This window comes from Pavona decussata, unplaced genomic scaffold (assembly GCF_977016875.1).
Source record: "Pavona decussata unplaced genomic scaffold, jaPavDecu1.1 SCAFFOLD_94, whole genome shotgun sequence".
Lineage (NCBI taxonomy): Eukaryota > Metazoa > Cnidaria > Anthozoa > Scleractinia > Agariciidae > Pavona > Pavona decussata.
In genome coordinates, this window is record NW_028145511.1 from 960384 (window position 1) to 986994 (window position 26611).

The following is a 26611-nucleotide window of genomic DNA, read 5'->3' on the forward strand; positions in this document are numbered from 1 at the left end:
TGACGTGTTTGATCCGTCTGTCTTTCTTCTGGTGTTTGACCCTGGCACCATAGTTTTTTGTCTGTTATACCTACACCAAAGTTTTACTTTCTTGGTTTTTTGCTGTAGTCATTCCTTGTAGCTTGTAGCTTCTTCCTCTTTGAAGTCCTTTGCTTTGCATCAGCCTCGGAGGCTGATGCCGTTAGGAATTTGATTCTCTTGTTGTGTTTCAAGCACAATAACGTATGGCTTTGATAAATGAGTGTAACTTTGTTCTTTAGTTTGAACTGTTTACACTTGGACGAACAGTTAAGAAGTTAAACAACATTTTGTTGCCGTAGAAATGTCTGCGTTAGCCTTTGTAAAGATAAAACGTGTCTGTGATGTTTCTTTTTTGAGAGCCTGCTTAATACGGACACCTGCATGTGATGGCATGGAGGGCCTGGACGCGTGGAGTGGCGGGAACATTATGTATTCACAATATATATTCTCACGTTTTGCACTATGTAGATTAGTATAAGCGGAACGCCGAACGGGCATTAATGGTAGCCCATGATTAAGCGCGTAATATGACTAAAGGACATTAAATTGGCGACAAGGATAAAAGTGGAATGGCCGTCAACATTGGATACAAGCAATTTCCTGAATTCGATGTTCGGAAAGACCCTGAAAACGTCTGCGCTCGTTTTGTAAAATACACCAAACAATTTAAAGACAACCACTTGAAAGCCTACAACATCACAGACAAGGCACAACAACGGTCGTTATTCTTAGACTCGATTGGTGAAAGCACTCTTGATATATTTGAACAGCTTGGTGACACAGGAACGGATCTGGACGGAGCCATCAATGCGCTACTAAACAAGTTCAAAGAATCGCAAAACCGGCTGTTCAATATACACAAATTTCATTGCATCAAACAAGGCAAAGACGAAACCTGGGATTCGTTCATCTCTAAGCTCACAGCAGAAGGTGAACACTGTGATTTTCTGGCAGGCTGGTTAGATACTGAGATACTAATGGCTATGATAGAGAACGGTAAATCGAAGAGGGTGAGGAGAAAGTTGTTACAAGACCAGCTGACGTTAGTCGAAGCTCTTAAATATGCCAGAGGCCTTGAAAGCGCCGATCAACACGCTACGAAAGTAGAGAGTCAAGCGCCAAATGATGTTCCCGTCAAGCAAGAAGTCGATAAAATCACAGCGGACAGAAGTAGGGAAAAATCGTGCTTTAACTGTTGGAAACATTGGCCGCACCAAGGTGGACTAAGAAAATGCCCGGCTTTTGTAAAGCAGTGTACACGATGCGGGAGAAGAAACCATTTTGCGAAATGGTGTAAAAGCAAGCAAGAAGTTAAGGCCACAAGCGACCTAGGGCAAGCAGGCGAGCAAAGATCTGACACGTCGTCTGACAGCAGTGACGAAGGGTCCACGTGCATTCTGCAAGAGGTAAACCCTATGGGACCATCGGACAATAGGCCCCTAAAGAAAGTGCTAATTAGTGGCGTTGGCATCACGGTACTACCTGACAGCGGTGCTACGGTCAACGCTATGGATGAGTCAACGTTCAAGAAATTCGGCCTGGACAAAAAAGTAAAGATCAGAAAATCAAGATGCCAAATAAAACCGTATGGGGCTGCTTCAGAGGCAAACATGCTACCGGTGCTGGGTTGTTTTGAAGCGCTTACGGAATCTAAGACGGAATCTAAGATCTAAGACGAAAATGAAAGTGGTCAAGTGGCAGCTAATAAAAGGAGATACCCAGAACGCACCGTTGCTTAGTTACATAGACGGAAGAGACCTTGGAATGATTCGGGTCACCAATGCGATTGCAAAGGAAAGCAATCAATCTCAAGAAACCGACAATGTAAAAGAAATCTTAGAGGAATTCAAGGACCGGTTCCAAGGAATTGGAAAGCTAAAGGGAATTCTGGTCGATTTGAATGTAGACCGCGACTTTAAGCCGGTCGCACAGCCACCACGCCGACAACCGTTCAGCATATGTCAAAAGATGGAAGATGAAATACAACATCTCATTGACCAAGACATCATTGAAAAGGTCAGCGAGCCAACGGGATGGGTGTCACCACCTGTGGTTACCCCCAAGAAGGATCAGAGCCAAATACGCTTGAACGTGGACATGCGCGTGGCAAATCAAGCAATACCCCGCAGACACACCCAGCACCCCACGATAGACGATGTGGTCAATGAACTTAGCGGATCAACTGTGTTTTCGCACCTGGATATGAGCAAGGGATACCACCAACTGGAGCTTGATTTGAGCGCAAGGAACATTTCGACATTTTCAACTCACATTGGCTTGTACATATACAAGAGGCTGAACTATGGTACAAGATCAGCAGCAGAACGCCCTAGAAATGCCACGGAACTTAACTGATTCCTCTGCACAGTCAGATATAGTTCACGATTCATGGAAGCCAGCCGGTATCAGAAGGCTGCCTGCAAACTCGGTGAACTGGTTACGGGAAAATTCGAGTGGAAGCAAGAACACTCTGAAGCATTCGAGGAACTCAAGGACATGCTTAGTAGCGATACGGTCCAAGCATACTTCGATCCCCAGGCGGAACACGAGCTCCACATCGATGGATGCCCTGTGGGGCTGGCTGCAACCCTCACGCAGAGAAAACCGGGGGAGCAGTGTTGGCGAGTCGTGCAGTATGCTAGTCGGAGCCTCACAGACCCGGAGAAGCGGTACAGCCAGATCGAGTTAGAAGCTTTGGCCGGTGATTTCGGTTGCAAGAAATTTCATCTGTTCCTGTACTGGAGACCCTTTAAGATTGTGACAGACCACAAACCTCTGGAAAGTGTGTTCAACAAACCCACCCACATGACCTCGATCTGTGTTCAAAGGATCGTCAACCGTAGGATGGACTATGATAGAATTGTAATTGTAATTGTATTTCATTTTATTTTATTTTGTCTATTTACTCTTTCTTCCTAATATTTATTTTCTTGAAGATATTAGCTATTCAAAGCTACTCTATAAATTCGAGGATAAATAAAGTATATGTATGTATGTATGTATGTATGTATGTATGTATGTATGTATGTATGTATGTATGTATGTATGTATGTATGTATGTATGTACTACACTTCATGGCACCCTGTGTCACTCCTCAAGTGTTCGAAGTTCGAAATGAGAACGACTAAGGAGGTATGCCATTATGTAAATTACGTTGTGACGTGCAACACGCCCAAAGCTGTCACCAGAGACCAAATGAAGGAAGCTACTGATGAAGACCCGGCACTAGTTGAATTGAAGAAGTGTATCAACCAAGGCTGGATAGACACAAAGGTTTCAAGCATACGGGGATACAGGCATGTTTTCCATGAACTCACCATAGTAGACGGGATGGTCTTGAGAGGGGATAGGATTGTCGTACCGGCAAAACTTAGACAGAGGATGGTAGAGATAGCACATGAGGGGCATCAAGGGCTTGTACGGACAAAACAGCTCCTGAGAGCACTTGTATGGTTTCCGGGAATGGACTCCCAATGTGACATGTTTGTGTCCACTTGCATCGCCTACCAATCTAACACACCCCAAACACATCGCGAGCCACTGAAGATGACTGAACTACCTGGAGGACCGTGGGATAAGATCAGCGTCAATTTTTGCGGGCCTATGGCTAATGGAGACCTCGCCCTCGTATTCTACTGCCAATATTCCAGATACCCAGTGGTTGAATTCGTGGGATCCACTAGTGAAAAGGCAACCATCCCGGTGTTCAAGAGGGTGTTTGACACATATGGAGTACCAGAGGAGATCAAATAGGATAACGGTCCACCTTTCAACAGCCATAAATTTGAAGAATTCTCACAAGAAGAAGGGTTCAAGCACCGGAAAGTCACACCAGGGTGGGCAGAAGCCAATGGCGCAAGGAAAGGTTTATGCAGAGAATAAAGAAGACTGCACGGATCGCTGCATTTGAAGGCAAACCGGTGAGGGATGAAGTGCGCAGGGGAGTCAGAGCATACAGAGCAACTGAACATGCTACCACCGGAGTCAGCCTGAACAAACTCATGTTTAGAAGGGAACTATGGGGAAAATTCCCAGAGGTCAAGCGACAACCTAAACATCTGGACGACACGGTGATCCGCCACAACGACAAAAAACGGAAACTGAAAATGAAGCAGTACGCGGATAAGAGAAGACACACAGCTGTGATGAAAATCAAAGTCGGGGACACGGTATTGTGCAAACAAGAACGGAAACACAGCTTAACGCCCCCGTATGACCCGGATCCAATGGTGGTTATTGGTGTCAAGGGAAGCATGATCACAGCCAAGAACGATGTGAAAATTCGTACCAGGAACTACGCGGATTGGAAGCTGCTTAAGAACGGGTGTAGAGAATCGGTTCAGTGTGATGACTCCGACAGTGAAGACGCATTTGAGCCGGACGCTGTTACCGTGGATAGAGCAGGTTCAGAGCAGCCCGGAACAGACCACGGTGAAAACGCGGTGCCAAGGGATAGAATACGCGAACTTCAGCATGGACAACAGCAGCCCAGAGCCCATCCTCGATCAGACCATGATAGTGACCGTGAGCAAAGACATACAGCCCGTGACAGGCCCAGGAGGAAAATGACGTCTACAAAGGACACTAGATACATAAACTTTGTCTGTGAATATCAATATTTATTCATTTATTTAGTTGTATTTTGCACCACATAGACTAATGCACCCTTGAACTTTATCCGCAAGTGGGGGAGAGATGTGATGGCGTGGAGGGCCTGGACGCGTGGAGTGGTGGGAACATTATGTATTCACAATATATGTTCTCTTGTTTTGCACTATGTAGATTAGTATAAGCGGAACGCCGAACGGGCATTAACGGTAGCCCATGATTAAGCGTGTAATATGACTAAAGGACATTAAACCGCATAATGTGGACACTTTGGCATGTCCCATTGGTGTCCGTATTAACAGGGTTCCACTGTACTTAAAAAATCTTTTAAGGGCGGAAGACCTTTTCCTGTGTCAAATCTTGGATTTGTCTCTTTGTTAAAGAACAGGCAACCCAAACTAAGTATCCGAGACATGGTTATTTAAATACTTTAAGCTCTAGTAGAAATATTCAAGAAGAAACTGTTTATCTATACTTTATGGTTTCTTCAGTTGTCCTGTGCACTAAAGAGCCAAATTTCAGGACATTCAGAAATGAAATTTGTAAATGATTGAGTGCATTGTTTTGGTTTTGATACTTGCCTACATGCAAATCAACATGGTGGGTGGGTCCAGTGCATTAAAATACACAAAAATCTAGTGTTAGGTTCCCAAATATTGGGAAGTAAAGCTTTTTGTTACTGAGTAATACATCTGTGTGTGTTTAAAATAAGAAGACAACTAGTAGAGCCTTTGTTTTCCTCCAACACTATCTCTGGGATTATTTGCCATCTTCATTGCATTGTTTGCACCAACTCAAAAATGCAAACTAACATACTGCTCACATAAAGTAAACTTTGCAGTTTTCAAATCTGAAACCTGAGACTGAGGTGTTGCTAATAACTGCCACTAGTTAGCGGTTTTTTTGCTAAGTCAAAATTTTGAGTCCGGTTGCTCAACTGTCAGTGGTGCAGTCAATGATGAAGTGAAAATGGTCCAATTTTTGCTGCAAAAACCATCATCAAGTTTTAGGCTTTTGTGATGGACTTTGGGAGTCAGCATGTAAGAAACTTGGAGTTAATTTATCATTGGGACTGAAAACCTGTATAAATGATTGTACTTTAAAAATTTTGAAACTTTTAATTCACGATACCATGAGTAATGGAGAGATTTACAATGTGTGTTAATGGAGAGGAAACACTACATATAGATCGCTTTATGATAGACATAGGAATGTTGTCATACCCAGCCGATTTTCCCGCCGGAAACTTCGATGCGATATCTATAATCTCCTCCTGAGTTGCTAAATTTAGGAACACTGACTGAGGGAAATGACCAGGAAGAAAATTCTTATATGAGGTCGTAGATTGAATTCGTTTAGCGAGGTTTGGTCCAATATTACTGAAGTAATTACAAATTAACTAACTAACTAACTTACTTAATATGTGTATGTGTACGTGTGCGCGGTCAAAGTTAATTTACCATAAGTCCATATTGTAATTCTAATATAAGATTAGTTAAGTGAGGAAGCCTGACTTGTTATAAGCCTCGTGGTTTCTTTCAGGTTTCCTCGCCATTTATTTTCTTTCTTCAATTTTTTTCTTCATTTTTTCTTCCCATCTGTAAATGTTGTGTATATGGCGAAATAAATATTGTATTGTATTGTATTGTATCTCTTTAATTTCTTTCTTTACATTTACTATTGGCTATTTTTAATTGTTTAATTATTTAGTTTATTGGGTGCTGTCTAATTTGATATTGAATCATGATCAGTTGCTTTATACTATTTTTCAATTCACCTATAATGTATGAAAGAGAACTTTTTAATAAAATGCTGGTGCTGCTGCTGATGATGATGATGATGGTGAATTTTTCCAGAGAACTCCATTTGTTGGGAATTGATTGGCTTTCACACGCTGATGGTTTGCTGGGGCTGTCACTGGCCATCACTTATTTTATAGTAGATAATACCTCAGGTGAAGCAACCAACAAAATGGTGTTTAAATCAGGCAAGACACACCAATGAACAATATTATTTCACATAAGTTTTTTTTTTCAGTTTTACTCGTTCAACCTAGTCCAACAAGAATCTCAGTATGGTTGAATTGCACCACTCAATCTTCTGTAAATTTCACATGTAAATATCCTTAAATTTGGCTAAAAAGTGCAACTGAGTAAACCATAAGGCACATATAAATATATTTTATTTTAAATTACTCTCTATACATATGTGAATATTTTATATCTCTATATTATATCTAAGTTTGGGCAACCTGTAACTTAAGTTTTCTTGAATATTATTGGGCAATGCCTTAAACTAGTTGGGTCTTATATTATTTTTATATAGACACAAGTGTTTTCGTGGAAAATACACCACTCATAAAGTCATACGAGACTACATCTATGCCCAGGGTGGCATATTTTCCATATCCTCACTAGTAAAGATATTGATGACGTCATTTCCATATTTTTCAGCGCTGTTTATGGAAACAGTTGTTGAAAAATGGGGAGTGATAGATTTGTGTGTATACTTAAAAGAAAATTACACAGTGTCTTGAAGATATGAATTTTATAATCTCGTCGTAAAAAACAATATTTTACCACTCAAAAATAAAATTGATATCTTTGCGCCTCTGTGTAATAACCTCTATACAATTTTCTTCTTACAGTTAGTTAGTCACAACCTTCTCACCTTTGTTAGTGAACTGGACACTAACATGAGGCCACTCCAAATTATAAATACATATGCCTTGTGGCAAAATGGCTGGTACAAAATGAAGGTCACAACCACGAGTCACTGTTGTGTCAATGTATAAAATGTGAAGCATGTCTTCTAACCCTTAACACCAGGAGACACTATTGGCTTATTTACATATCATTCGCCCTGGCAGTGGGGGAAGGGTTTTCCTTATAATTATTAGTGGGTTTGTATCGCCCAGTTCTCTGAACATTTTTTCCAATACCTGTTAACAGACCTTGCCTCTAAACTCTATTCTCCTTTTCAGACCAAAATGTTTAATATCTGTTATCAGTTTGAGACAAAATGAGCTCAAAAACCATAAGCTGGACGTGGCCTGTAACTATGTAGCTTGCATAAGGGATAACCTCCCTCTGTTGGGTTAGAATTGAAGCATAATGATTTGTGAAATAAAGTGTGCTTGCTGAGTGATGCTATTGGGAGGAACAGCTTGAGAGAATTCCCCACTGGTGTCTAAGGGGTGTATGGCTGTTGCTGAAAATAGCTGATGGATGCATTACAGACACCTCAAGATTACTGATATTTAACTTGGTCTGAGACAGATCAAAATGAAATCTTTAGAACTCTCTGTACCTTTGGTGTCTGTGTTCTTGATGGGTTTTAGTGTTTGTAGTTAGGTACAAACTGATGAACATTTATTCAATTTTGAAGGTACATGAAAGAATGCATTCTGAGGAAAAGCCTTACAAATGCAAAACCTGTAACAAGTGTTTTAAGCGAGTGGGAACCCTAAAGATACACGAGAGAACGCACTCTGATGAAAAGCCTTACAATTGCAAAGCTTGTGACAAGTCTTTTAGCCAAGTGGAATATCTGAAGATACTCGAGAGAATTCACTCTGGTGAAAAGCCTTACAATTCCAAAACCTGTGACAAGTGTTTTAGCCAAGTGGGATACCTGAAGATACACGAGAGAATTCACTGTGGTGAAAAGCCTTACAAGTGCAAAACCTGTGAGAAGTGTTTTAGCAGAGTAGGATATCTGAAGATACACGAGAGAATTCACTCTGGTGAAAAGCCTTACAAGTGCAAAACCTGTGACAAGTGTTTTAACGAAGTGGGACACCTGAAGAGACACGAGAGAATTCACTCTGGCGAAAAGCCTTACAAGTGCAAAACCTGTGAGAAGTGTTTTAAGGAAGTGGGACACCTGAAGACACACAAGAGAATTCACTCTGGCGAAAAGCCTTACAAGTGCAAAACCTGTGACAAGTGTTTTAGCAGAGTAGGATACCTGAAGATACACGAGAGAATCCACTCTGGTGAAAAGCCTTACAAGTGCAAAACCTGTGAGAAGTGTTTTAACGAAGTGGGACACCTGAAGAGACACGAGAGAATTCACTCTGGCGAAAAGCCTTACAAGTGCAAAACCTGTGACAAGTGTTTTAGCAGAGTGGGAACCCTGAAAGCACACGAGAGAATTCACTCTGGCGAAAAACCTTTCAAGTGTAAAACCTGTGACAAGTGTTTTCGACATGCAAGTCATTGGAAGAAACATGAACGAGTGCACTCTGCCAAAACATCACCAGCCCACAATCTTGTAGTTTATAAACCCGAAATAGGTAGAGATTTTATTTGTTGGATTTGCCAAAAGGAACTTTCCAGTGAATCTTTACTTCTTCAACACTATGACAATCACATGAGAAGAGAAGAAGAATTACCCTCCACTGCAACGGACTAGACCTTATTTTCATTTGTTGTGCTATTTGATGTGGCTGTGTTTTTTGTATAGCTAAATTACATATGGACAGCATTTTGGGATCGTTCCGCGGATTTATTTACAAGGAAACGTTGGAGGTAGCCCATTTTATTATATATACTTTTTTTACGTTTCGGTTGGATTTTTATCAATTTATTTGGTTGTTGCTTTTAATAAGTTTCCAAATAACCAAAATGTAATGGACAATTACAGTGTATCTACGTTCGGTTCTTGTTGTTGGTGCTTTTACATATTCCTCTTGTCGTGAAAGGTCCACCTTCATTTTATCTTTCAATTTTGAGGAATTAATGTTTAACCTACCCCAGGTTCCCGTTTTAGTTTGATTTATTGACTTGTTTTTATCTTATGGCATCTTCTCGATTTTAGAAATTGATTTTCTGTAGAAATACTTCTGAAAAATCGAGGAGAACCATTTGATAGATGACCAAGAAGTGGTATTCTTATTCTATAAGTAGCGTAAATAACTTCCAGTAGTTTATGTGAATAAAAGACATGAAACCTATTTTTACCTTTGAAATCTTGGGAAAGGGGCTTGTGCCTTTTTCTTTTTTTGGAGTCAAGGGATTCAAAGTAGAAGGAACATACAAACACCAAAATAGACCGCTATTGTACAACTGTACTAAAACACTTTGGGTTGATTGCAACCATTTATTGACGTCCATGCAGTGATTTTATCGTTTTGAAATATTTTTTATTAATATAATTGCTTTTTATCCCTTTTGGAAAAAAAAAATTGATGGCTTGAAGGAGCAATAGCACCTTCAAAAAATGCAAAGTGAGTTTGGAGAGCTTCTAATTTTTATATCCTTAAAAATATATTTACAGTGGATACCAACAATAACAGGCGACCTTACCACCTTGAAAAGAGTCGGATAAAGTTGCGCTGGGGTGGACGTCAAGTACACAAAAGCCGTTAAAATAGTTTTAAAGTGCCAGCCTCAAAGTGGACTAGTCTCTTACAGTTTTTCAGTATTGCGAAATAAGTTGCTGTTTGTAACTTGTCTTCCCGCAAGTTACAAGTTGTAATTCAGTGCTGTTGTTTGCATTGCGTTTACACTTTGCTGAAAAAAAAAACCGTGATGTAACAGGGTCTTTATTATCAGGCAGGGTCTAATTTTTGATGAAGTTTGTGCCGCTTCAGAGGTGGTTGGGCTTAGCAGTAAAAATAACGTTTTTACATCCTAGACTCTAAAACGCGGTTAATGGAGCGTGACGCCCATCACACAGTAGGCGTTTGCGGTCACATCACACGAAACTTGCGTCACTCTGGGTATCTCAAATATTGTCATGGTACTTTTATTGCATGTACTACTGTCTAGTTCTTCTTTCTTTTTCGTATTCTGGTTGGTTTATAGTTCCCTCAATGTACCATTCATCGACATAATTTTACGGCTGTTGTCTAGCTTCTAAATAGTACAATAATTTCTACTGGTTGTGCTCGTAGTTTCTGTCTGGCTATAAAAGCTAAGAGACACTGTTCAAAGTACAATTTTCCTCGTGGCAAGCTTTGTGTATTCAAAGTAGTAGCTCTGTGTTTTTAAAAGAAAAAAAATTCCCACCCGCCCGTCCCGGGTGTTGTTCTTTATAAATAAACATATGCATGGTACACCTCTCCCATGCGGTTGTGCAGTTAAGTCTCGACAGCGACTTCCCCAAAGATTTTGCCAGTAATTTTTTTCCTGTCAATACTCCGGTCCGACCCAGCATTAGCTGTAGGTGTTTAGTCTAAGCGTACAGCGCTGGCGAGAAAGGTGAGGCCCTATAGGTCAGGCAAGCGATAATACTCTCTTTCTGTCCTGTCAGCGGGTAGTGCGGAGAAGACAAGTGAGGCTAAAATGGTCCTACAATCACTCGACCTGCCAATACTCTTTCGTTCCAGTTGGTAGTACTGGACGGATAGGTGGGGCTTGAATTGTCACGCAATCGAAGTCGTCTGTCATGCCAACCACAAACGCGGAACCGTGACATTTACTGCTCAAATAATGCTAATGATCAATGGGCTTCTATTCAACTGGAAGGGCTGATTTGACTGGGAGAGGCATATTTTCTGGTAATCTGCTTATTTTTGAAGTGCTTAATTCGGAATCACCTAGGTACAGAGAAATCAGCATGCATTGCATGCCTAACCGACAAAACCGATTAGAGACAGGGTGCTAATGGTTGTCGATTCACGATTTCAGCAAAAAGAAAAACCTATCGTTGTCCTTGGGGAAAAACACAAGTTGTGAAAGTTTTCATCTTGTAAGGTAAGAAGATCTTAAAGTGACTTAGGTAAGGATTTCGTGCCATCCATGTTGCACTACCATAAACAGAAGTCTTAAAGTAACAGGTTTTGATAAAGCCGCCATTTTGCGTGCAGTCTCCCTGTTATTCAGGGCTTGAACAAACGATGAAACCGATGATCGGAAAATCAATCGATCAATCGATGCCAATTAATCGATTGATATTGATAATCGATGAACAATCGATGCACGGGTTTTTTGTGATTATCGATTTCATCGATTACCAATTTTTATCGATTATCAACGCCAATCGATCAGTTAATTGACATCGATTGTCACCGATTGGTTCTCATTTTTTATGCGTTTTATTTTCAGTCAAGATTTACAAAAAGAATCTGAGTCCAAACTGTGGCCTATAGTTCTCTTGTGACCGGTGGTAACTGTGTTTCGGACAGAGGCTGTACATGTTGTGTTGTTGGCTTTTTCCCGTGCAGCTCTAAGTTTCTTGATAAGTCTCTTTTTTCCAGCTTTTACTATACGCTGTATACAGCTCACCCATTTAAGCCTGCATGCAGTAAACTTTATTCATTTTTTACCCTCTTTACTTCATGCACCTTTGTTGAATGATTACCGAAGCCTATTCACGTTTATTCTGGTTTATTTTGTCACAATTCAGTATAATTACATCACCCACCATTCAGAGCTCACTCGTCTCCAGTCGCATCTGCATACAAACAATCCGGTGAACGAATTCAAATCTGAAACATTTGAGTGACTGCGAGCGCGTATACGTATGTGCTGGAACATGTGGAATACCGAAATTTTTTTTAACACCAATCGATGAAAATCGATGAGTTGCGACCACTTTTGTGTGATAATGGATTGGTCATCGATTGGCCGATGCCAATTAACTAACAAGGCATCGATTGTCATCGATTGATCGATTGATTTTCCGATCATCGGTTTCATCGATTGTTCAAGCCCTGTGTTATTAGACAACCTAATGGTTTATTTAGCTTCCTTGCTTTGCACATTAATTTAACTAATAATTAATTTAATTTATATAACACCACTAAAAGATTGGAAGAATCAACATGTAAATAGAAAAAAAGCACAAATAAACATTATTATTATTATTATTATTATTATTATTGTTAAGCCACAAGCAAGCTTTCATACTATCATGGATCATAAAACGACGGAGCAGTCAGACTCGTCAATTTCTTCCTCTTCTCTTCCGAGCAGCAAACAATCCACAACTGTACTAAGAGTTTCAATATCTGGGTCGTCCCATTCCTCGAAACTTTCAGCGATCTCCATACTAAATATTTTTACAGCCAAGTGTTTTTCCTCACTTGACGAGAAACCGGCGATTGCTGTTTGTTTACATTTTGCAGGGGTTTTTATGACGTCACAAATTTCAACTCAGTTGCGGCCATTGCGTCAGCTAGTTTCCAATCCAGTCGTGTTATGATCCATGATACTATTTGTTTACGATAGGATGTTGAATGATCACAATGCAGTCATTGTGTGAAGAATCCCTTTTTCTGTATAAGTTAACACCTGCAAAGGCCATCCTGCAACTGGGGTATTCTTATTTTGACAACAGATTGTCATTTAAAGCTAAGAGCTTTGTCGCATGGTACATGCTTTTTAGGTGCGAGTTTGAGTATAAGTACAACTTCTCAAATCTAGTTTGCGTGGTTTAGATAATCACTTGCCATACCAGTGGTATATGTAGGGTCCCTGGCTTAACTAGGGAATACCCCACCACTCCAAAAGTGATCCTGAAAAGAGTCCCTGGTGAAAAACCTCGCAGGATCCTCAAGGATCTTTGAAGATCTTCAAAGACCTGCTAAAGATCCTCAAAGATAAAGATCCTCAAAGGATCCTTACAGGATCTTTGAGGATCCTCCAAAGATCTTTAAAGATCCTGTATCTGCAAGATCTTGAACAATGTCTACAAAGATCCTCAGGGAATTGACAAGGATCTTGCAAGGATCTTACAAAGATCCTTGTAAAGATTCCTGCAAAGATCTTTGCAAGGATCCTTGAAGATCCTCAAGGATTAAATGAAGATCTTTAAAGAATCCTTAAAAGATCCTTGTAAAGATCTTGCAAGGATCTTTGCCAGGATCCTTGAGGATTTAATGAGGATCTTTGAAGAATCTTAAAAAGATCCTTGTAAAGATCTTGCAAGGATCTTTGCCAGGATCCTTGAGGATTTAATAAGGATCTTTGAAGAATCTTAAAAAGATCCTTGTAAAGATCTTGCAAAGATCTTTGCCAAGATCCTTGAGGATTTAATGAGGATTTTTGAAGAATCTTGAAAAGATCCTTGTGAAGATCTTGCAAAGATCTTTCCCAGGATCCTCAAGGATTTAATGAGGATCTTTGAAGAATCTTAGAAAGATCTTTGCTAGGATCCTCAAAGATTTAACGAGGATCTTTAAAAAATCTTAAAGGATTGTTGCCATTATTTTTTCAGGATCCTCAAGAATATAATGAGGATCTTTGAAGAATCTTTAAAGCATCTTTCAAAGATCTTTCCCATGATCCACCAGGATCCTCAATAATTTTAAACTGGATGTTTTTGTTTTTTTTTTTGGCTGAGACTTGCTACCAGGATCCTCAATAATTTTTAAATTGGATGTTGGTTAAAGATCTTATTATAAATAGATCCCTGTAAGTATTTGAAACAGCAGCAAGTCTCAGCCAAAAAAAATAGTAACACATTGTTAAGGGCTCAATAATAATAATATTTATTTAACACCATGTTACCGTGCAAAAGACAAAACTTGCAAAAACCGAACACAAAAGTCAATGAGATGGTATACATTAAGATGATTGCACTTTACAAGTCGAGCTTTTAGTCAGCTGATTGATCAAATTATATTAATAAGCTGAAGATTAACTACAGAACTGAGTGTAGTTAATGAAGGAGACAAAGATGAATTGAAAACTGATAAAAGAAGTCATATTCAATTTCATAAAGAGCTGGTATGAATATTGATACAAATCCTACATAAGAATCTCATAGTGCATTTCAGAGTTACATGACTGTTTCACTGGTGGTCTGACATACATGTAAATTGATTGCACAATCACTCTTAATTAAGCCCTTCAATTTCCTAACCAATGAAATTGTCTCATTGTTTTTTTTTTAATTGCATTGAGCACACTTGGTACTGACATGAAAGCTACCAAATTAAGATTTCAGATGTTAACCCAAAGGTAACCTGTGAAGAGTTTTAAAGTTAACCTTGAGTTCCACACAGTCTGGAAAGATTAATCTGTTACCAACACATGGTACATGTACATTGAATCTAAATCATTCAATTTTTGGTTGAAAATACTATAAAGCCACTGATCAGGGCTGTCATTAAGTTGTTAGCATGTGGCATTAAGCTTCTCACCCGTAACAATCTTGTTAATTTCTGAGTAAAATGACCCTTCAACCGTCAAGATCAGCTGTAACATCAAGGTTCTTTCAAGGGAATTCAGGCCTAATAGGTGTTATGGGATAGGGCCCTTAATGACAGCCCTGACTGATTAAGTACCAATTTCATCAATTATTACAGTTACCCTTCCCATGGAACACATGTTAATTTAATCATGTTGGTAGTGCTTTAACACAGGACTAACATGACAAAGATGCATGGCATCCATAGGAAAATAATTACTTTTCTATAAAAAAAGAAATTTTTTTCAAGTAAATTGAAAATAAGATCTTAAACAGATTTTGATAAGGTCTTGCCTATTTCTTAATGTTTTCTTAATAAGATCTTAATCAAAATTTGTACCATGATCTTACAACCATTCTGATTAAGATCTTATCACCTTACAATTATCTTGGTAAGATCTTAGCATAAATTAAGAAATAACAGTTCTATAAAACAGTTCTTATGAAGATCTTGAAAAACAAAAACAAAAATTTCTTCTTTGGTTCAATTCTTTATTAAGATCTCATAATATCTTACAAGAATCTTGACAGGATCTAAGAATAAATAAACATGCCAGCAATACTCTCACACTGACTGTGATTATCTCTTTACTTGTATTGTTATTAACAATAAAATTTAGTTGTTTGTTGTGACATCTTGTACATCTCAATACTGTTTTCTTTAGTGTTCTAAGTTGATACATGCTATGTACACATGTGTGTTTCTAAACAAAGGCTTAAAAGATATGACTGTTAAGACTTACAGTTTGCAGTTTACAGACTGTATTTGCATAAAAAAACTAAATGCACGGTCCTACACTGAAACTACTCACTTGCGAATTGAAAACACTATTACTTACAAACCTTCTTTGATGAATCTCAACTCCATTTAATGCCAAAGAGAACAAAAATGCTTTGAATCATAATTCCTTCGACTTTCATGCACAATGCTCGCTTTTCAAATGAGCAAGAAAACGTGGAAAAACGTGGAATCACAGCAACACCGGCAGCCATCTTGGATTTCATTCAGTCTGGGAAGACTGGGCACCATTTTGGTCAGCAGTTATGCCACTGCAGGCTCGGAGAAAGACCGTTTCAAGTTAGATTTTAGGCGGGTTTCAAGTATACAGCACACATTTCCTCTGGATTTTGTCTCTGTTAAGCTAAAAAAATGATGGCTTCAAGTAGCAAACTGTGGACAACCACTTTTTAGAAAGAGGTAAGTTTCGACACCAATTATTTTGAGAAAGACTGCATGAAAATGTGTCCATTCGAATTACACACAACGTGCATGCGTATGTGCTTCTTGAAGATTGTTGAGGTGGTCATTCCCTATTTAGTTTTTGTATGAAGCGTTTGCAAACGTTTTTACGGAGTAATTTGTAGCCAGGTTAATATCATGACAGAGTTGGTATAAGCTGAAGACTTAAGTGATCGATCTTGATTTGGCGTGAAGATCAGTTTATGATCTTCGTGTATGAAGTGCATGACTCATTTACTTAGATCAGGAACTAACAAGATTGCTATGGGTGAGAAGCTCACTGCAACGTTGTCTAAGAAGTTAATGGCAACCTAGTGGTCACTGTGATCACTCAGACGAACTGATTTAAAGTGCTCAATTTTTCTGTTTTACGGTAGATTTTCAACCCCTGTCTCCATTTTGTTGTCAAGGTTGAGACTCAAGACTGCAGCTTCAGAGTCAAGTCACCAAATCCTGCTCAATAGTCACTTATAATTATGACCGTTGGAGTCTATTTTAAATGATTTAATTTTGTTGTGAATCGTGACTTCTGCTACTTCTACACGGCAACAATAATACTAAATAAAAGTTTGTAACTTGCATAATGGCACTATTTGATCAGTACTTGATTTTATAATAACAGCAAACAATATGAAGAGAACACTAAGTAACAATCCTTTTGATCAATGCAATCATTTTTTCTTATAATAGGCTTTTATGAACTTGTCAAAGCTGCATTAAGAATGGTAATATTTAACACATTGTAAATGGTTCAGCCTACACTCTGGAGTTTAATTTGTAAGCATAAAAGAAATGTAAATGGGCAATTGGCTTAGAGAAACTCTCACAAAATAAACTGAAAAGTGGCATTCATGTGTCACTTTAAAGCTGTTTAAGAGACAGTGATCTTAATTTTCAGTTAACACAATGATGATGTAATCCTGCTCTTCAATGGGTTGTGGCTTAACCCAGCTACATGTACATTGTTTTTAGTTGCTTCACTGAGTATCTCTTGTATATTGGTGCCATTCTTTTCGCTGAAAAGTTGAAAGACTCTGCTCCCAAACAGTATAAATTACTGGCCCACTGGCCTGAGTGGAAAGTCTACAACAACTCTCAATAGCTGTTGAAACGCTGCTCCCTTTTCCTCTGGGTCAATGTTTTTTGAGCAAATTGGCGTGCACGTTGTCGTTGCTTTCATTGTACTTTACTTAGGAGGAGGAGGGAGGGAGACACTTCTAACAAACAGTGTTTCAACATTTTGACGCCAATAGTAAGCTCTTGTCAGCATTTTCTCAGAGAGAAATAGTAGATGGTGACTTGACCAATGGGGGCATACACTTAACCTTAGTTAATAAATAATTATTGTTCTAATTGGTAGCTTTTTTTAGCAAGGAAAATAGCTTAAAAAAAATTATATCTTGTTTTTTGTTTTTGTTTTGTTTTTTTGGTTTTAATTATTTTTCTTTTTTTCTCCACAGGGGCCATACAGGATAATTTCAAGCTTTCATGTTTTCTTGCCTTTAACATGCAACAGAAATTGTTGGGGGTTTTTTTGGTTGTTATGTTTTTTTATGTTTATTTTTTTATTTTTATTTATTTGTTTATTTTACACTAACACTAAAGAACATTATTGTACCACTGGAAACCAAGCTATTATTCATATGTACACTCTGTTAGGTTGCTTCTTTCTTGGAAAAATAATACTGGCAAATAATAAGTGTCAGGATTGTTTAGAAAGGCTTTAAAGCTGCCAGGTTAATTAAGTCAAATAGATTATTATTAGTGCTTCATTAATTGATGCAAATGGAAGAAAAAGTTACGTGTAGATCTTTATCCTAGTCTAGAGAACATTTGTTGGTAAAGGTTTGTTTCTGTCACTCTTTTGCGGATTACAATATTATAATTATAGTGCCGTTGATCTTGTGAGAATGCATCACAAGAACTTGAATACAATTTTATGCCTTATAAAAAAGCCATGTATGGCATTGTAGATGAAAGTTTCCATGCTAACTTTTGAAGATTGTTGTGATCAATTTATTTCACATGAATAGCCAAGATTTAGCAATAAAAGGTTATCACACTTCTAATTTTTCTTGTTGGTTATGGTTTGACAATGCCTCAGCCTTTGAATTGAAGTGCTAGGAACATATCCACCTCAAGTCAGCTTCTTGGTACAGTGTATTTCAAGCAAGCTGTGATCAAACTCTCAGGAACACATGATTCTAGGTTATTTGAATGAACCATTGTAGGTCATTGCCAGAAATGTCAGGGCAATCCAAAAAAAAAAAAAGAAGTATACACTCCAGGTTTTTCCCTATTTTGCAGCTTGCTTGGAAAACAAAATCAAATATCGGCCCTTTTTGGTAAGATCGTGACAATTTCAAGATCTTGGTAAGGAACTTATAAGACCTTGCAAGATCTTGGTAAGAATCTTATATTAAAATCTTTTAAGATTTTGGTAGGAATCTTATAAGATCTTGTAAGATCTATGTAAGAATCTTGTGAGATCTTGAAAGAGCTGGATAAGAATAAGAATCTTTTAATCGTACAAGATATACGAATCTTTTGACAAGATCTTGTAAGGTTCTTGTAAAATTCTTATTTCTTATTAAGAATCTTGATAAGATTATTGAAGGATACTTAATGAGGATCTTTGTAAGATCTTAGGAGGATCTTTGCAAGATCTTGGGAGGATCTGCATGAGGATCTTAATAAAGATCTTCAAGGATCCGGCTTTGAAAAGATCCTCAAGGATCCTTCATTTTCTTGCCAAGATCCTCAAGGATCTTTAAGGATCTTCAAAGATCCTCAAGGATCTTTAAGGATCCTCTAAGGATCTTCAAAGATTCTTGAAGATCTTTGAAAGATCTTGGGAGGATCCTCGAAGATCCTTGAGGATCTTTGCAAGATCTTGGGAGGATCCTTAAAGATCCTTGAGGATCTTTGCAAGATCTTGGGAGGATCCTTAAAGGTTCTTGAGGATCTTTGAAAGATCTTGGGAGGATCCTTAAAGATTCTTGAGGATCTTTGAAAGATCTTTATGGATCTTTGAAGATCCTTAGAAGATCCTTAAAGATCCTTGAGGATCTTTGAAGATCCTTAGAGGATCCTTAAAGATCCTTGAGGATCTTGGCAAGAAAATGAAGGATCCTTGAGGATCTTTTCAAAGATCCTTGAAGATCTTTATTAAGATCCTCATAAAGATCCTCATGCAGATCTTTAAGGATCCTTAAAGATCCTTGAAAGATTTTCACCAGGGGTGGCTACGCGGCTACGCAGATACAAAGTGGTCAACACCACCCCCTCCCCACAAGGAAAACCGTCAAAAATTAGAAGTACATGACTGTATGACTATGCCTCGTTCTTTGTGTGGGAAGCCATGTAGCTGTGTAGCCGCATAGCCACGTAGCCCCAAAGCCATGTTGCTGCATAGGCACGGAGCCGCATAGCTGTGTAGCCCCTATAGTATTCTGGGGGAGAGGGGGTGGTATTGACCACTTTTGTATCTGTGTAGCTGTGTATCCACTTGTTTCAGGGTCACTTTTGGAGTGGCAGGGTATTCCCTAGTTACTCTGGGACCCCTTATATACTTGCATGCAACTGGAAGGAGCTGCAATTCTGGGGGCATTACTGGTTCGATTTTACGTGCTCAAATCTTAAGTTCCCTTTGATACTTAATTTCAAACAAAAGTTACTCAAGGCCATACTTAGGCACAGAGAATTTCTTACTGTCAGTATTCGGATTTTTGCTCCAGTGAATGTTGTTATGCAGATCTTCTATCTGGCATGGGTAAAAAATTTCTTCAAAAAATATGAAATTTTGATCCGCAGAATTTTTGGCTAGAATGCCAGGAACAGGATGGCTATAAGAGAGTCTTTGTTGATGTCATTGTTTACATTTTACCTCATTTAACATATATGAAACAACACAATACAAACAAATGACACAATAAACTAGAGCATGTGGGACTTGTTAATCAGGGTGAATATCAAATGAGGGTGATATGTGGAATATTGTCAGAGAAGTAAGCTTTCACAAACTGTGAAATTTAGTGAGAATGGCTTCCCACCCAGCCATTCTTTGTAACATGCTGATCCTTTTAAAGCTCATTTCAGGAAATATGAAACAACAGTGGTACAAACAAATGGGCACTATAAACTAAAAGAGCACGTCATACTTGTTTATTATCAGATGAGGGTGTTAAGCCCTGGGGAGGGGGGTACCCCCTATATAAGCTATATGGGCATGTGCTGCTCCAAAGGGTATGGTTTTTGAGCCATTTTGGTCTGAAACTGGGGATAGATTTTGACCATTATGGTCTAAAATTGAGTATGATTCTCCAAGGAAGCACAAGAGCGTATAAATGTATCTATTAATTTGTCTTTTCAACTCCAAATGAATCGTAGAGAAAGAGAAGTATCCAAAATATATCGTTCAAGCTGAATTTTCAGGTAAAGTTTACCAATTTTTTACTTTGGCACTGATGTGAAGTGTCCTTTTAAAATTTTAAAATTCAGGTTGAATGCAAGGCCTAGAAGACACAAACAACAGAAACTTAAAAAAAAAACATGATTATTTAGTTTCCTTTGTTTGGGTTGTCGAAGCCTCATTAAAAAGCTGAATTTTAATATATGGAGAGAAGCCTACTACGTTAAAACAAAGGTCTGAAAACGGGTTTGGGTTTTAGAGACCAAGTCTGAAGACAGGTGTGAAAAATGGCATGTTTTGGTCTGAAATAGGGTCAGGATTTGGACAATCAGGCAGCACACTCCTACCGAGAATTCCAAGGAGTACCCCACCCCTCTCTTCCGAGGATGATATGTTGAATTTTGTCAGAGAGATCACCTTTCAAAACCTGTGAAATTTAGAAAGAATGGCTTGCCACCCAGCCATTCTTTGTAAAATGGTGATCCTTTTAAAGTTCATTTATACAAAACTATTTAACATATCATGCTCAAGTTTCAGTGAGTACTAATTTGGCCAAGCTCTTTAAATTTTTAGGGTGCATTTATTTCTAGTTAATTTTGTCGGTTTTGCTAATGTATGCTAATTAAGCTAGACACATAAAATAAGATCCGGCTATTAAATTTTAACGTGACTGTAATACTCGATAAAATTATGGAAATCAGCTCTAAGACAGCAAATTTTCTTTGCGTTGAAAAATAAATTAAAAGTGTATGCAAATTATGGAAAATTTACGTGTTTACTTCTACATTTCAGTATTATTTAGGTATGGTCATCCTCAAGGTTTGTAATAAGAATTATATGAATCAAAGGTGGAATTTTGGACTGGAAAATGACCTCTTTCCTCACAAACTTAGTTTTTAGAGAACAATAGTCAGTCATTCTATATATGAAGGGGTGAAATTATTTACAGAAAAAATACAAAATTCTTTTCTTTGACATTCTCTTTTAAATTCATTGCCAAATTGTGAAATTTTGGATATTTTCAAAGAAAAAGAATTGCACAGGTTGCAATAGGTTGCTGATCTATTCAGTTGGAACGCTTACTGTACGGTGGAACCCCACTCCACTGACACCCAGATATTATGGACAGTTTTGCTTGTACTGACAAAACTTTTTTATATATTTTCTCTAAAATTAACCCGCTTAATACAGACACCAATCTCGTCCCCAGAGCCCGCTTTTCTTTTGGTCAGCACCAAGAACGCGGACCTCTGGGCTAATCCAAATGAGGCCACCTTTGATTGGCTGGTAAAAGCATGTCTATTTCACGGACCGGAAACTATTTTTCGGCGCGAAATTGAAATATGAGGCAATAGCGGAGTTTACGACTCCCGACACGACTTACACGAAAGTTGCGAAAAAAAAAGGAAAGAAAATTGCTATCGTTGTTGTAATGCGGTTGACAACCACCGCATTTATATATACGGAGTAAAAGCAAAATCAGACGGAAGTTTAATAGCGCTTACCGGGTAAGAGTAAATGTCAGTAAAAATCAAAGAAATCGTGGCCACGGTTAAAAAAATCGATTTCGCGCATACTTTGCTAGTTTGAAGGCCTTAGCTAGGTAAGAATGTAAAAGATATAAGGTTAGGTTTTTGAAATATTTTATATAACGGCAAAAAAAAAAAAAAAAAAAAAACGCGAAAAACGGTCACTCTACCCGAAGCTCGCATTTCACCAGGCGAGAACCCGAAATTTTACACTTTCCAGCTTCTCGCTGCACAGACATTAACATAGCTGTGAATCTTTCTTTAGTACAATTTAATACATTGATTCTTCCTAAGTCAAAACATAATAATTATTTTCATCTCTGCTCGTTTGTGAGCGAACTGAGGCGCAACTGAGCTCCGATGAAGTAGAAACACTTTTCACTATCACACAAAAGTCCAAAATAATCCAAATTCAGCGAGAAAAAAAAGCTGACCTGCGGTGACTCAAATCAACTTATACTTTGACAAAAGACAGTACAGTCATTGAATTTTAGGTGCCTGGTTTTTAATCTTTAGGATCTAGAAGAACGTTTGCACGAACGCTGATCAAAGTTTGAGAAAATTACAATTCAGCGTCATTGAAATCTACAACTCTACATAACATGGCATAATAGAATAAATTAAGTCCTCGGCCAAAGTTTGTCTAAAAAAGGCTTTAAACTATTTCCAACGCTTAAAACGTTTTAAAAAATATATTGATGTTAAATATTGTTTTCTCTACACGGGTACAACAAACCAACAAACACCACAACAAACAAAAGATAAAATTAAATCTCACTCGCTCCCTAATCTGTGTCACGCACGAGCGACTTGGCTACAATAACAAATTCATATTTTAAAATGTGTTACTTAACGATGTTCCAGATTTCCCGATTAACTTGCTGAAGAAATAGAAAATAGCTTGATAGCAATACAACCTGGAACAATTAAAATTAATTCTATTAAGGATGAGAAGCTTTATAATCCTTCGATAGCCAATCGGAAGTAACTGTTCCCACGAGAAGCAAATATTGCATTGTTCTCTAAATAAACAAATCTACTTATCCATATCTCTATAACATTACATCTAAAACCGAGTTGATTGTTGGGCAAGTTCACAGACATACAGAATAACGATGTTTTTTGACTATTGTCGGTGGGATTTGCGCGGGGATTTGCGGCGGAGACGAATGCACTAGCTTCTCAACTTCCGTCAAACCACTCCGAAGCAGTGTAACAAGCATACAAAGCATCACAATAAGTCCTTGAAATTTTCCGGAGTTGAAAGTAGAATTGATTTTGGCAAGAATGCGTTTTTTTAAAAGTTAACGAATTTATCGGAGATGGCTGTCTGCCCTGTTCATCGTGCCAGGTTCAGCATAAAAGTAATTTTTGCACCACCCGGAGGTTGTTTCGGGTCACTCTGAAGCAGCTGTGGAAAGACGCCGCACTGGAAAAGAAATATATTTATGCCAATCGATGACGTTACTAGAACTTTCAAAACAGCACGTCCCAGTTGGCTCAGGTAAATAACCAGTTATAAGATGTACTACCAAGCAGGAACTGTATCCAATTAGTTTTGTATTCTCTTCATTCTGGTGATACGAGAATATATGACCATATATGAAAGAAATCATATATTCGAACGACGGAGAGAAATAATTAATGTTGGTTATCGTGAAAGTCATTTTGTTACTTATCTCTTCATTCTGTTGTCCAATCCAATTGATAACAACCTTTATTTCATGACCCGCATGTGTTATGGATTGCGCTTATATTATATAAGCCAACATTCCGGTCTTTGTTTGAAATAGTTACGATGATCCTTGAGAATCCGAACATTTAAGTGTCCTCTGAGCCTATTTATTTGATCTTGCATCAACGCATTCAGGGGCAATACCAAGATAATCGATGAAGAATCTTCTCCACTTGACAGAAAAAAGTCAAATACATGCGGTTGAAGCTGATATATGAGCGATTTCCCATATCCTGTAGGAAGTATACAAATGGTATCCTTTCCTTCAAACACGACACTTTTTAAAGCTTCATACTGCGCTTCTTTCAGAGAAAGCTCAGCTTTGCCCAACTTCTCTAAAGCGTACTCTAAAGCACAATGAAAGTGATCAATAGCAGCTGCCATTTTCTTTTTCCATCAAACCTCACGCAGGCGCAATCAAACCGGAACCAGGATTTGGTGGTTCCGGTTTTGGATTCTGCCAGAGCGTCCGTTTCCCGTTCCGCTGGACAAGGGTAACGAAGGCTCTGGGTACGAGATTGTACAGACACCAGTTAATACAGACAACAGACACTTATTCTGTGTCCCGAGTGAAACATCGTCAACCCCACTTTATGGACACTGGTTGCACATGGTTATATGCGCACTGTCTATTTTCTGTATTTTCATTGTCACAATTATGTCCTAGTTGTATAGACGTAATGTACCCTGTTCAAATAATGACAGATTTCCACGTGTTAATACAATACCACTTCTACTGCAAAATGGCATGACATGTTTGATCTGTCTGTCTTTCTTCCAGTGCTTGACTCTTGTATCTTAGTTTTCTGCCTGTTATGCCTACACTAAAGTTTTCCTTTCTTGGTTTTTTGCTGTTGTCATTCCTTGTAGCTTCTAGCTTCTTGCTGTTTGAAGTCGTTTGCTTTGGTTGATGCTGATAGGAATTTGATTCTGTTGTCATGTTTTAAGAACAATAACGTATGGCTATGATAAATGAGCATAACGTTTCTTTAGTTTGAACTGTTTACACTTGCAGGAATAGTCAAGAAATTAGACAATGTTTTGTTGCCTTATAAATGTCTGCTTAAGTCTTAACAAGTATAGATAAAACATGTGTCCATGATGTTTTTTTCTGAGAGTCCGCTTAATACAGACACCCGGATAATACGAACACTTTGGCATGTCCTCTTGGTGTCCAATTATTAACCAGGTTCCACTGTACTTAAAAAATCTGGTAAGGGCAGAAGACCTTTTCCTGTGTCAAATCTTGGATTTAGGTTAGGTGTTAGGTTCTTAAATATTGGGAAGTAAAACTTTTTGTTACTGAGTAATACATCTGTGTGTGTTTAAAATAAGAAGACAACTATTACAGCTTTTGTTTTCCTCCAACGTGATCTCTGGGATTATTTGCCATCTTCGTTCTATTGGTTACCCCAACTCAAAGATGCAAACTAACATACTGCTTACACAAGGGTAAACTTTGCAGTTTTCAAATCTGAAACCTGAGACTCAGGTGTTGCTAATAACTGTGACTAATTAAAAGTTTTTGTTAAATCTTTATACCCCCGGTTCAGACTAGGTGTCCGTGCCAGAGCTCTGTGTTCGGGCACTAAAAAGGATGATGTTCAAACTCCTTGGTGCCCAAGGAGCAATCGTGTTGTCGTTCGTCAATTTAGAGTCTGCCACTTTGTTTACTATATTGTAAGGAGGCATGGGGAAAAATGTGGGAACAGACAAAATCCTGTTCAGACCATGCCTGTGCCCAGGAACAGTGCCCAAGTTTGCTAGCCTTGGAGGCAGTGCCCGTGCCCAGAGTCACAAGTGTTTTACTGGAAAATACAGCACTCGTAAAATTCATACGAAACTACATTTGGGAGAGTGATAAAAATCTGCGAGTCAGTGAGCCATGCGAGCCTTGCGAGCCATGCGAGCCGTGCGAGCCATGCGAGCCGTGCGAGCCATGCGAGTCACGCGAGTCACGCGAGTCATGCGAGCCACAGTATAAATGTTAAGAATTTTTATTTGTTGTATTTACATTCACATAAGAACAAGAACAAGAGCATCGAAAAAAGATGAATAACATCGCAATATTTAATTCTTACAGTGGGACAACGCAAACCCTCATATTTCAGTTTTTTGTTACAGTCAACCCAGGTCACGCGTGAACGATATTTTTGAAATTTGAACGGAGTTTTGAAATTTACATGTCAGTTTTGAAAATCGCCAACGAGATTTCAGAGTTCCCGTATAAATTTCCCCAGCTTATTGACGGTATAAAGCTATGAATTTTTCTTTACACTGCAAAATTGAATATTTCAAGAATAACAATTGTTTCCCAAGTATTTTGAATCTTTTTTTTCAGTTAATGCGTCTTTTTCGGAACGATTTCCAGAGAAATGTCCAACATTCCATTCACACGTCGGACATTACAAAGAATGTTCATTTCATTCTTGGAAATACTGTTCACGCGTGACCTGGGTTGACTGTAATTGACACGTCAGGACTGATTGTCAGTGTCATTCCAATCTTGTAAGGTATGATAAATGAGTACTCAAAGATGAGCGAAGTCAATATTGTCGCACTAAATTCAATTTGAAAAGAAGCAGCGTAACAGAAGCATTTGCCGTCAGCTAGTGGGTCGAATGCTATCTCTAAACCAGCCTCTGCCACTCTAGTGGCGAGTTTTGAAGAAAGACTTGTCTAAGGGAAAGGACAACCACATGCAGTCTGATAACTGATTCTCGACTAAAGACCAAACCTGTTAAAATGGCGCGATTTACTCACCATTCTTGACGCCAACACACGGAGATCGAAGTGCTGTTCTTTTCTTTTCTTTTTTTTTTTTCTTGAATGAAGTTCCACGTGGATATCAATGAATGACATGTGTTAATAGATATTCGAGTAGCGGTGCAGCCGTATGTTTTTCTCGGATTTTTTTTTCTGAAGT

The 26611-nt window shown here is 38.5% G+C and overlaps 1 long non-coding RNA gene and 1 pseudogene across 2 annotated transcripts in view; both read left to right on the forward strand.

Moving 5' to 3' along the window:
• The window catches only part of LOC146473269 (uncharacterized), a 44689-nt pseudogene that overhangs the window by 3070 nt on the left and 15008 nt on the right, over positions 1-26611 (forward strand). The gene's annotated exons all lie outside the window — the stretch shown is intronic.
• LOC146473270 (uncharacterized) overlaps positions 11239-26611 on the forward strand; it is a 30381-nt gene continuing 15008 nt past the window's right edge. Inside the window, exon 1 of the long non-coding RNA XR_014866419.1 lies at positions 11239-11331. This is a non-coding gene — a long non-coding RNA (uncharacterized LOC146473270). The remainder of the gene's footprint in view (positions 11332-26611) is intronic.